Below are 11198 nucleotides of genomic sequence, written 5' to 3'. Positions count from 1 at the left end.
AGAAGCCGTGCTGGAAGGCCTTAACATCCAGTGTGCGGGATGAAGAATGACTTCCGCACTCACCTCTATGGATCTCCGCGAGCAGCTCACAGCCCTCCTCCTGGGTGATGCACCACATGAGAATGTCGTTGGCGCCACGGCGGTATAGATCCCCTTCTACCACCGTGTATCGTTTAGCCAACCGCACTATGCGCTCTGCAGACATATGATCTTCAGGAAGGACATTTTCTTTCAGGTAGTCCCGGATCTCAGAGATCCATGCATCGGGACCACTCTGAGCTACTGGCTGTGGTGCTAAGAGGTTGGCAGGACCCTCTATAGCACACACAATCCTTGGTGGGTTCTGCAAATGGAACGCCACTGGGACCGCTAGCTTCGAGGTGCTAGTCTCGCCCCCTTCGCCTGGTTTGGCAGGCTGGGCGGTAGGTCTCAGCAACCGTCTTTTGAAGACGCCCTCGGGCATGGGTGCCCAAGTTGATGCCCTCGTGGAGAGCTCATCTGCTATTGAGTTGTTAGCCCGAGGAACATGTTGCAGTTCTAGGGGCAATGAAATCCTTTTCCAGCTTCCTTACGTGGAGGAGGTAAGCTGTGAGCCTGGGCTCGTTGCAGCTACATTCTCCGTGGACCTGCTTGATAATCAGATGGGAGTCCCCCTTCACGAGGAGCTAGCGGATCCCTAGGGATAGGGCCGCAGACAAGCCGAAAATCAGTGCTTCATACTCTGCCATGTTGTTGGTGGCCTTGAACTCAAGGTGCACCATGTACTTCACTTGATCTCCGCTTGGGTCGACGAGGACCACTCCGGCACCGCCACCCTACTAGCAGGCGAATCCGTCGAAGAAGAGCGTCCAGTGGGGCTCGGTGAAGACCGGAGCCCCGGGCTCCGCAGGTGTGGGGTCCGAATCGGGATCCAGACCCCCAGGAGCGCTCGGGGAAGGGGTCCATTCCACGATGAAGTCAGCCAGAACCTGGCTCTTGACAGCGTGGCGAGGCTGGAAGTCCAGTTGGAACTCAGCAAGCTCCACGGCCCACTTGGCGATGTTGCCTGTGGCGTTAGAGTTGTGGAGAATGGCCCTTAATGGGAAGGAGGTCACCACCACGACCCTATGTGCCTGAAAATAGTGGCGCAAGTTTCTAGATGCAACAAGTATTGTCAGGGACCATAATTAGGGGTACCCCCAAGACTCCTAACCTCAGCTGGTAACCCCCATCAGCACAAAGCTGCAAAGGCCTGATGGGCGCGATTAAGGTCAAGGCTCAGTCCACTCAAGGGACACGATCTCGCCTCGCCCGAGCCCAGCGTCGGGCAAAGGCAGCCGACCCCGGAGGATTCACGTCTCGCCCGAGGGCCCCCTCAAGCAACGAACACACCTTCGGCTCGCCCGAGGCCCAGTCTTCGCAGAGAAGCAACCTTGGCCAGATCACCACGCCAACCGACCGTATCGCAGGAGCATTTAATGCAAGGATCGCCTGACACCTAATCCTGACGCGCGCTCTTCAGTCGACAGAGTCGAAGTGACCGCAGTCACTTCGCCGCTCCACTGACCGACCTGACAAGAAAACAGCGCTGCCTGCGTTGCTCCGACTGCTGTGCCACTCGACAGAGTGAGGCTGACAGCAGCTAAGTCTAGCCTCAGGCGCCATAGGAAGCTCCGCTTCGCCCGACCCCAAGGCTCGGGCTCAACCTCGACGCTGGACGACGGACTCCGCCTCGCCCGACCCCAGGGCTCGGACACATCCTCGGCCTCGGAAGACGGTCTCCGCCTCGCCCGACCCAGGGCTCGGGCTCAACCTCGACGCTGGACGACGGACTCTGCCTCGCCCGACCCCAGGGCTCGGACACAGCCTCGGCCTCGGAAGACGGTCTCCGCCTCGCCCGACCCAGGGCTCGGACTCAACCTCAACCTCGGAAGACGGACTCCGCCTCGCCCGACCCCAGGGCTCGGACTCAGCCTCGACCTCGGAAGACGGACTCGACCTCGACCTCGGAGGAGCCTCCGCCTCGCCCGACCTAGGGCTCGGACCGACCACGTCACAGGGGGGGCCATCATTACCCTACCCCTAGCTAGCTCAGGCTACGGGGAACAAGACCGGCGTCCCATCTAGCTCGCCCTGGTAAACAAATAATGATGGCGCCCCGTGTGCTCCATGACGACGGTGGCTCTCAGCCTCTTACGGAAGCAAGGAGGCGTCAGCAAGGATTCGACAGCCCCGACAGCTGTCCTTCCACAGGGCCCAAGCGCTCCTCCGACGGCCACGACATCACATGAACAGGGTGCCAAAACCTCTTCGACTGCCACGACGGCATGTACTTAGGGCTCTAGCTCCTCTCTGCTAGACACGTTAGCACACAGCTACACCCCCATTGTACACCTAGACCCTCTCCTTACGCCTATAAAAGGAAGGTCCAGGGCTCTCGTACGAGAAGGCTGGCCGTGCGGGAGAACGGGCCGACGCATAAGGCTCTCGCTCTCTCTCTCTCTCCCACGCGAACGCTTGTAACCCCCTACTGCAAGCCCATCCATCCGCCCTGGGCGTAGGACAACATGAAGGCCGCGGGTTCCCCTTACTGTTCTCCCCCCTTTGTGTCCCGTCTCGCGCCGACCCATCTGGGCTGGGACACGCAGCGATAATTTACTCGTCGGTCTAGGGACCCCCCGGGGTCGAAACGCCGACAGTTGGCGCGCCAGGTAGGGGCCTGCTGCGTGTTGACGAACAGCTTCCCGTCAAGCTCCAGATGGGTAGTCTCCAGCAACCTTTCCAACCCGGGACGATGCTCCGTTTCGGGAGTCTTGAGTTCATGTCCCTCGACGGCAGCTATGACATGATACTCCTTCCTCCGCCGCGCGACAGCGACAATGGTGACCGTCAGCCCGCTCGCTGGCGGCGAAATCAACGACGTCTTCCCCACATGACGTAAGAACAACATCCGGGTTTGTCCCGTCACCTCCCCCACCGACAGAGGAGGAGGCGAGGCAACCATGGCCAAGCAGGAGGCGACACCTCATCAGCTGTCAAGCAAGTCGACGACGCCAGCGCCCTAGCGGGGGACACGTCGGGCTTCAACCTTGCGTCTGAGACGAAGACGAGCGCCGTTTCCCTGCAAAACGCCAACCCCAAGCAGATGAACGACGCCAGCACGCTCACGAAGGACTTGCTGGGCGTCGCCCTAGTACCTGAGACAACAGTGCAGTCCGCCCCTGACGCGACGTCGTCACCGCCCGTCGACCAAGAGATACCGACCGATTCCCATCTCCTGCCTTTTGGATTCAGCTTCGACCCACCAAGCGACCTCGCTTCGGTGGAAGCCTTCATAGAGGCATGTACCAACCCTCCGGGGTACCATATGCAGTTGCCCTGGGACAGACTAACGGCCGTCTCGACCTACGGACCCTCGGGTTCCGAGGAAGATGACGAGCCCGACTTTTGTTGGGATTTCTCCGGGCTCGGTAACCCCAGTGCCATGCGGGACTTCATGACCGCATGTGACTACTGCCTCTCCGATTGTTCCGATGGTAGCCGCAGCTTCGGCGACGAGGACTGCGGCCCAAGTCGTGAATGTTTCCACGTCGATCTAGGGGGTCCCGGCGAAGGCAACCATCTTGGTATGCCAGAAAATGGCGATCCCCCTAGGCCTGCGCCTCGCGGTGACATCCTTTGGGAGCTAGTTGTGGTCCCAGTCCCTACGGGGGGGGGTCAGGACGCACAGCTCGAGCAAATCCGCGAGATGCAGGCCAGGCTCGACGAGGGAGCAGGAACACTTGAGCAGTTCCGGCGGAACATTGGGCAGGAATGGGCAGACCAAGCTCCGGCCGGAGAAGCGCGTCATCTACCCCAGGGCATCCAGCACCGAGTTGCCGACGATGTCAGGGCAAGGCCGCCACCGGCTTCCGGTGGGGTCGGCCAGAACCTGGCTGCAGCAGCAATACTACTGCGCGCGATGCCGGAACCATCGACCACCGAAGGGCGGCGTATCCAGGGAAAGCTCAAGAATCTCCTGGAGGATGCCGCGGTCCGACGGGCCGAAAGCTCTGCCTCCCGAAGGCAGGGGTACCCCTTGGAGCATCGCGCCGTGACTTCCCGATTCATGCGGGAAGTCTCGGTCCACACCGGGCGCACGCGCAACACGGCGTCTGCGGCCCCAGGTCGCCTCGGCAACGAGAACCACCACCGCAACCGTCGAGCCCACCTCGACAAGAGGGTGCGCCGAGGCTACCACCCCAGGCGTGGGGGACGCTACGACAGTGGGGAGGATCAGAGCCCCTCGCCCGAACCACCCGGTCCGCAGGCTTTCAGCCGGGCCATACGACGGGCGCCGTTCCCGACCCGGTTCCGAACCCCGACTACCATCACAAAGTACTCGGGGGAGACGAGGCCGGAACTGTGGCTCGCGGACTACCGACTAACCTGCCAGCTGGGTGGAACGGACGATGACAACCTCGTCATCCGCAACCTCCCCCTGTTCCTCTCCGACACCGCTCGAGCCTGGCTGGAGCATCTGCCTCCAAGGCAGATCTCCAACTGGGACGACCTGGTCCAAGCCTTCGCCGGCAACTTCCAGGGCACGTACGTGCGCCCTGGGAACTCCTAGGATCTCCGAAGCTGCCGCCAGCAGCCGGGAGAGTCTCTCCGGGACTACATCCCGCGATTCTCGAAGCAGTGCACCGAGCTGCCCAACGTCATCGACTCGGACGTCATCGGCGCGTTCCTCGCCGGCACCATCTACCGCGACCTAGTGAGCAAGCTGGGTCGCAAGACCCCCACCAGGGCGAGCGAGCTGATGGACATCGCCACCAAGTTTGCCTCTGGCCAGGAGGCGGTTGAGGCCATCTTCCGAAAGGACAAGCAGCCCCAGGGCCGCCAGCCGGAAGACGTCTCCGAGGCGTCCGCTCAGCGCGGCACCAAGAAGAAGAACAAGAAGAAGTCGCAAGCGAAACGCGACGCCACCGACGCGGACCTTGTCGCCGCCGCTGAGTACAAGAACCCTCGGAAACCTCCTGGAGGTGCCAATCTCTTTGATAAGATGCTCAAGGAGCCGTGCCCCTATCATCAGGGGCCCGTCAAGCACACCCTTGAGGAGTGCGTCATGCTTCGGCGCCACTTTCACAAGGCCGGGCCACCTGCGGAAGGTGGCAGGGCCCACAACAACGACAAGAAGGAGGATCACAAGGCAGAGGAGTTCTCCGAGGTCCACGACTGCTTCATGATATATGGTGGGCAAGTGGCGAACGCCTCGGCTCGGCACCGCAAGTGGCGAACGCCTCTGCTCGGTAAAGGTGGCGGCGCCAGTCTACCTAGACTGGTCCGACAAGCCCATCACCTTCGACCAGGACGACCACCCCGACCGCGTGCCGAGCCCGGGGAAATATCCGCTCGTTGTCGACCCCGTCATCGGCAACGTTAGGCTCACCAAGGTCCTCATGGACGAAGGCAGCAGCCTCAACATCATCTACGCCGAGACCCTCGGGCTCCTGCAGATCGATCTGTCCTCGATCCGGATAGGCGCGACGCCTTTTCACGGGATCATCCCCGGGAAACGCGTCCAACCCCTCGGACAACTCGATCTGCCCGTCTGCTTCGGGACTCCCTCCAACTTCCGAAGCGAAACCCTCACGTTCGAGGTGGTCGGGTTCCGAGGAACCTACCACGTAGTACTGGGGAGGCCATGCTACGCCAAGTTTATGGCCGTCCCCAACTACACCTACCTCAAGCTCAAAATTCCGGTGCGACTTCTTTCATCACACCCTTTGGCATGTACTGCTACGTTACTATGCCATTTGGTTTGAGGAATGCAGGTGCGACGTACCAAAGATGCATGAACCACGTGTTCGGAGAGCACATTGGTCGGACCGTCGAGGCTTACGTCGATGACATCGTAGTCAAGACGAGGAAAGCCTCCGACCACCTCTCCGACCTTGAAACGACATTCTGGTGTCTCAAGGCGAAAGGCGTAAAACTCAATCCCGAGAAGTGCGTCTTTGGAGTCCTCCGAGGCATGCTCTTGGGGTTCATCGTCTCCGAGCGGGGCATCGAGGCCAACCCGGAGAAAATCGCGGCCATCACCAACATGGGGCCCATCAAGGACTTGAAAGGCATACAGAGGGTCATGGGATGCCTTGCGACTCTGAGCCGCTTCATCTCGTGCCTCGGCAAAAGAGGCCTACCTCTGTACCGCCTCTTAAGAAAGACCGAGTGCTTCACCTGGACCCTGAGGCCGAGGAAGCCCTCGGGAACCTAAAAGCGCTCCTTACCAGCGCGTCCATCTTGGCGCCCCCCGCTGCCGGAGAAGCCCTCTCGATCTACGTCGCCGCTACCACTCAGGTGGTCAGCGCCGCGATCGTGGTTGAGAGACGAGAAGAGGGGCATGCATTGCCCGTCCAGAGGCCGGTCTACTTCATCAGTGAGGTACTGTCCGAGACCATGATCCGCTACCCACAAATTCAGAAGCTGTTGTACGCGGTGATTCTGACGCGGCGGAAGTTGCGACACTACTTCGAGTCTCATCCGGTGACTGTGGTGTCATCCTTCCCCCTAGGGGAGATCATCCAGTGCCGAGAGGCCTCGGGTAGGATTGCAAAGTGGGCGGTGGAAATCATGGGCGAGACAATCTCGTTCGCCCCTCGGAAGGCCATCAAGTCCCAAGTCTTGGCAGACTTTGTGGCTGAATGGGTCGACACCCAGCTCCCGGCAACTTCGATCCAACCAGAACTCTGGACCATGTTTTTCGATGGGTCGTTGATGAAAACAGGGGCAGGCGCGGGCCTTCTCTTCATCTCGCCCCTCGAGAAGCACCTCCGCTACGTGCCGCGCCTCCATTTCCCGGCGTCCAACAACGTGGCTGAGTACGAGGCTCTGGTCAACGGGTTGCGCATCGCCATCAAGCTAGGGGTCCGACGCCTCGACGCTCGCGGTGACTCGTAGCTTGTCATCGACCAAGTCATGAAGAACTCCCACTGCCGCGACCCAAAGATGGAAGCCTACTGCGACGAGGTTCGGCGCCTGGAGGACAAGTTCTACGGGCTCGAGGTCAACCACGTCGCCCCGCGGTACAACGAGACTGCGGATGAGCTAGCGAAGATAGCTTCGGCGCGAACAACGGTTCCCCCGAACGTCTTCTCCCGGGACCTACATCAACCCTCAGTCAAGACCGACAACACGCCCGAGCCCGAGAAGGCCTCGGCCCGGCCCGAGGCACCCTCGGCCCTGCCCGAGGCACCCTCGGCTACCGAGGGTGAGGCTCTGCGCATCGAGGAAGAGCGGAATGAGGTCACGCCTAATCGAAACTGGCAGACCCCGTACCTGCAATATCTCCACCGAGGAGAGCTACCCCTCGACAGAGCCGAAGCTCGGCGACTAGCACGGCGCACCAAGTCATTTGTCTTACTGGGGGACGGGAAGGAGCTCTACCACCGCAGCCCCTCAGGCATCCTCCAGCGATGCATATCCGTCACCGAAGGCCAGGAGCTCTTACAAGAAATACACTCGGGGGCTTGCGGTCATCACGCAGCGCCTCAAGCCCTTGTTGGAAACGCTTTCTGACAAGGTTTCTACTGGCCGACCACGGTGGCCGACGCCACTAGAATTGTCCGCACCTGCCAAGGGTGTCAATTCTACGCAAGGCAGACGCACCTACCCGCTCAGACTCTACAAACAATACCCATCACCTGGCCGTTTGCTGTGTGGGGTCTGGACCTCGTCGGTCCCTTGCAGAAGGCACCCGGGGCTACACGCACCTACTGGTCGTCGTCGACAAATTCTCCAAGTGGATTGAGGTCCGACCCCTAAACAGCATCAGGTCCGAACAGGCGGTGGCGTTCTTCACCAACATCATCCATCGCTTTGGGGTCCCGAACTCCATCATCACCGACAATGGCACCCAGTTCACCGGCAGAAAGTTCCTGGACTTCTGTGAGGATCACCACATCTGGGTGGACTGGGCCGCCGTGGCTCACCCCATGACGAATGGGCAAGTAGAGCGTGCTAACGGCATGATTCTGCAAGGACTCAAGCCACGGATCTACAACGACCTCAACAAGTTCGGCAACCGATGGATGAAGGAACTCCCCTCGGTGGTCTGGAGTCTGAGGACAACGCCGAGCCGAGCCACGGGCTTCACACCGTTCTTTCTAGTCTATGGGGCCGAGGCCATCTTGCCCACAGACTTAGAATACGGTTCCTCGAGGACGAGGGCGTACGACGACCAAAGCAATCGAACCAACCGAGAAAACTAACTGGACCAGCTGGAAGAGGCTCGGGACATGGCCTTACTACACTCGGCGCGGTATCAGCAGTCCCTGCGACGCTACCACGCCCGAGGGGTTCGGTCCCGAGACCTCCAGGTGGGCGACTTGGTGCTTCGGCTGCGACAAGATGCCCAAGGGCGGCACAAGCTCACGCCTCCCTGGGAAGGGCCGTTCGTCATTGCCAAGGTTTTGAAGCCCGAGACGTACAAGCTGGCAAACAGTCAAGGCGAGGTCTACAGCAACGCTTGGAACATCCGACAGCTATGTCGCTTCTACCCTTAAGAAGTTTTCAAGTCATTCATATACCTCGTTTACATATGAAGTCTAACCATCAAGGAAGGGTCAGCCTTGCCTCGGCAAAGCCCGACCCTCCCTCGGGGGCTAGAAGGGGGGAACCCCCTCCGCGTCAAAATTTTCCTGGGAAAAAGTCTTTCTGCTAGAATATCTTTCGTGCTTTTTCGACTACTTCGGTAGTGGGATCATGAAAACGACGGAGTACACGTAAGCAGGCAATGCCGACCGAGCCGAGGGACTCCTACGCCTCCAGGATACGGATATCTCACTCATCACCTTCTGCGAGAAGTAACTCACGTTTGGATGAGCGATCCTGCTGACCGAACAAGCCTTAACGCTCAAAAGACTTTCTGCCGAAACGGTTTTTGGGTTTTCTCGGCTACGTCGATAATAGAATCCCGTGGACGAGCAAGAGTACACGTAAGCGGCAAGGCCGACCGAGCCGAGGGATTCCTACGCCTCTGAGATACGGATACCTCACTCATCACCTTCCGTGAGAAGTAACTCTAGCTCGGATAAACGATTCTGCTACCGACGAGCAAGCCCTGATACTCAAAACAAGAGGAAAAGAAACGCAACTTTACAACGCGACGACAACATGTTTGGGCCTCGGCGGCCGCAAAAAACATATGCACACTACAAATAAACTGTTCCTGCAGGATCAGACATCAGCGGGGGAGCAGTAGCACCCTCGGCATCGACTCCACCTTCAGCGTGATCCGACCCGGCTTCGGATGACGACATGGTCGGAGGACCTCCGCCTCGAAGGAACCTGTCAGCACCACGCCCGGGCCATCGCCGCCAGAGTCTCCTCCAGGAACCCGGCCCGAGCAGACGGCTCAGACGGCCGCCCCGAAGCCTCAGCCAGCTGTCCCCCGAGGACACCAGCCCGGCTCATGGCCTCGGCAACCCGACTCCGGCGCTGGTCCTGCCAGTGGATGGCCCAGCCAGGCTCCGGCCGACGAAGTCTTCTTTTCGAGCCAACTCTGCCTCTGTCCATGCTGACACCGCTGCCTCCGGCTCTGGCTCATCGCAGAGCGGCCGAGGGTTCCTTTAACTAAGCAAGAGAAGCCTCGGGCGGCAAGGCCGACCGAGCTAAGGGACTCCTACGCCTCCAGGATACGGATAACTCACTCGTCACCTTCGCACGAGGCAACTCACACTTGGTTAAGCGGTTCAGTTAGCCGACAGGCGAGTCCTAGTGCTCAAAATGAGGAAAAAATATGGTATTACACCAAAAATACCTAGATGTTCAGGCCCCGACAGCCACAATGAACAAGACACCGGCACTCAAGGTGCCATTACAAACGGAACTCCAGTTCCACTCCTGCAGGTACGAACAACCCCCCACATTGGAGGGCCTGCGGGGCGACAAAACCCCTGGTGGCTCGCCGTCGCCCGCTCCGGCAGCAGCGACAACGACCTCCGCTCTGAGTGGCCAAACAGCAACAGCGATGACCTCTGGGCGGACGCTGCTGCGACGAGCTCCTCGCCCACGTCCCCACTCGAGGGGCGAGGACAAGCTATCAAAGCCAAAGAGCCGGAGGCCCGGAGCACGGATGGTGGCGGCGATCTCGTCGGCAACGAGGACTTCTTCAGCCGCCACCACCTTAGCGCCGACGATGGAAGCCATCTGCCCACCGGCAGATCCCCACTTGGATCCTCCCAGACGGGCGAGCACCGACCTCCGCGCAGAGGCGCCGTACCGGAGCAAAGGCAGGATAGCACAAGAACACGAACGCCGCCCTAGCGGCGCGCGACGTCTTGGGCGGTCCTCCGGTGCGCGCGGCGCGACAACCGCTCTCGCGGCGGGAGGGGGCACCGGGAGCTGAGCTAGAGCCAGCTGAGCCAGCGAGCTCAACGCGCTGAAGCTGACGACGCTCGCCGCCGACCAGCCCCGCGTTGTCGAAGTCCAACCCTCCCGCTAGGCCGGTGAGCACCCTCTCCCCTGAATGCCAAAGGAGAAGGTGACCCATGAACCCGCGCGGGAGGTAGAGCTCCGGCTCAATCCGGCCTCCGCCCCAGCCAGGATGATGAACATCCTTGAAGATGAGGGAGGGGCAGAGGCCACAGCCCGGTTCGCTTCTCCCCACCATCGAGCTGGTGGTCACCGTCTTGGGTGACCACCGGCGAGGGGATGCAGCCGGGCTGCCTTGATGAAAATCCTTGAAGCCGAACGATGGCTGAAAGGTACCAACTTCCACGAAGTTGCGTTCCTCCAACGACAGCAAGACGAAAGCGACGCGAGCGCTCCCCATCCGGGGGCTCGGAAGGTGGAAGGACGCGATACATGGAGTGCGAAGACATGGTTGCCATCCAAGGGGGTTACCCTCCTTTTAAAAGGCGACTCTCCCCACTTGCGTCCTCAGCCGGCGCGGACTGAGTCTTCTCCAACACGCTCCAAGGTCCTCCCCCTACGACACGGGGGCTAGGTCCCGCGCGTCATGCAAGCTGGCCTAGGACAGAAGGAGCCAAAACCGCTGCGCGTGGAGCGCACAACTGCCCAGCGGTTACAAGCACTCCTCCACTTTCGCCCAGACCAGCGGGTGAAAGGGCGGACCGCCATGCAGGCGGCATGCAACCACACCAGGGGGGCGCACCCTTTCGACTCCGACGCATCCAGCATGGAGGCCCAGGCCCACACGTCATGTAACCGGCGCG

This window comes from Zea mays, chromosome 7 (genome assembly GCF_902167145.1).
Source record: "Zea mays cultivar B73 chromosome 7, Zm-B73-REFERENCE-NAM-5.0, whole genome shotgun sequence".
Lineage (NCBI taxonomy): Eukaryota > Viridiplantae > Streptophyta > Magnoliopsida > Poales > Poaceae > Zea > Zea mays.
The sequence above is the reverse complement of the archived record's forward strand: the minus strand, read 5'-3'. Positions refer to the sequence as shown.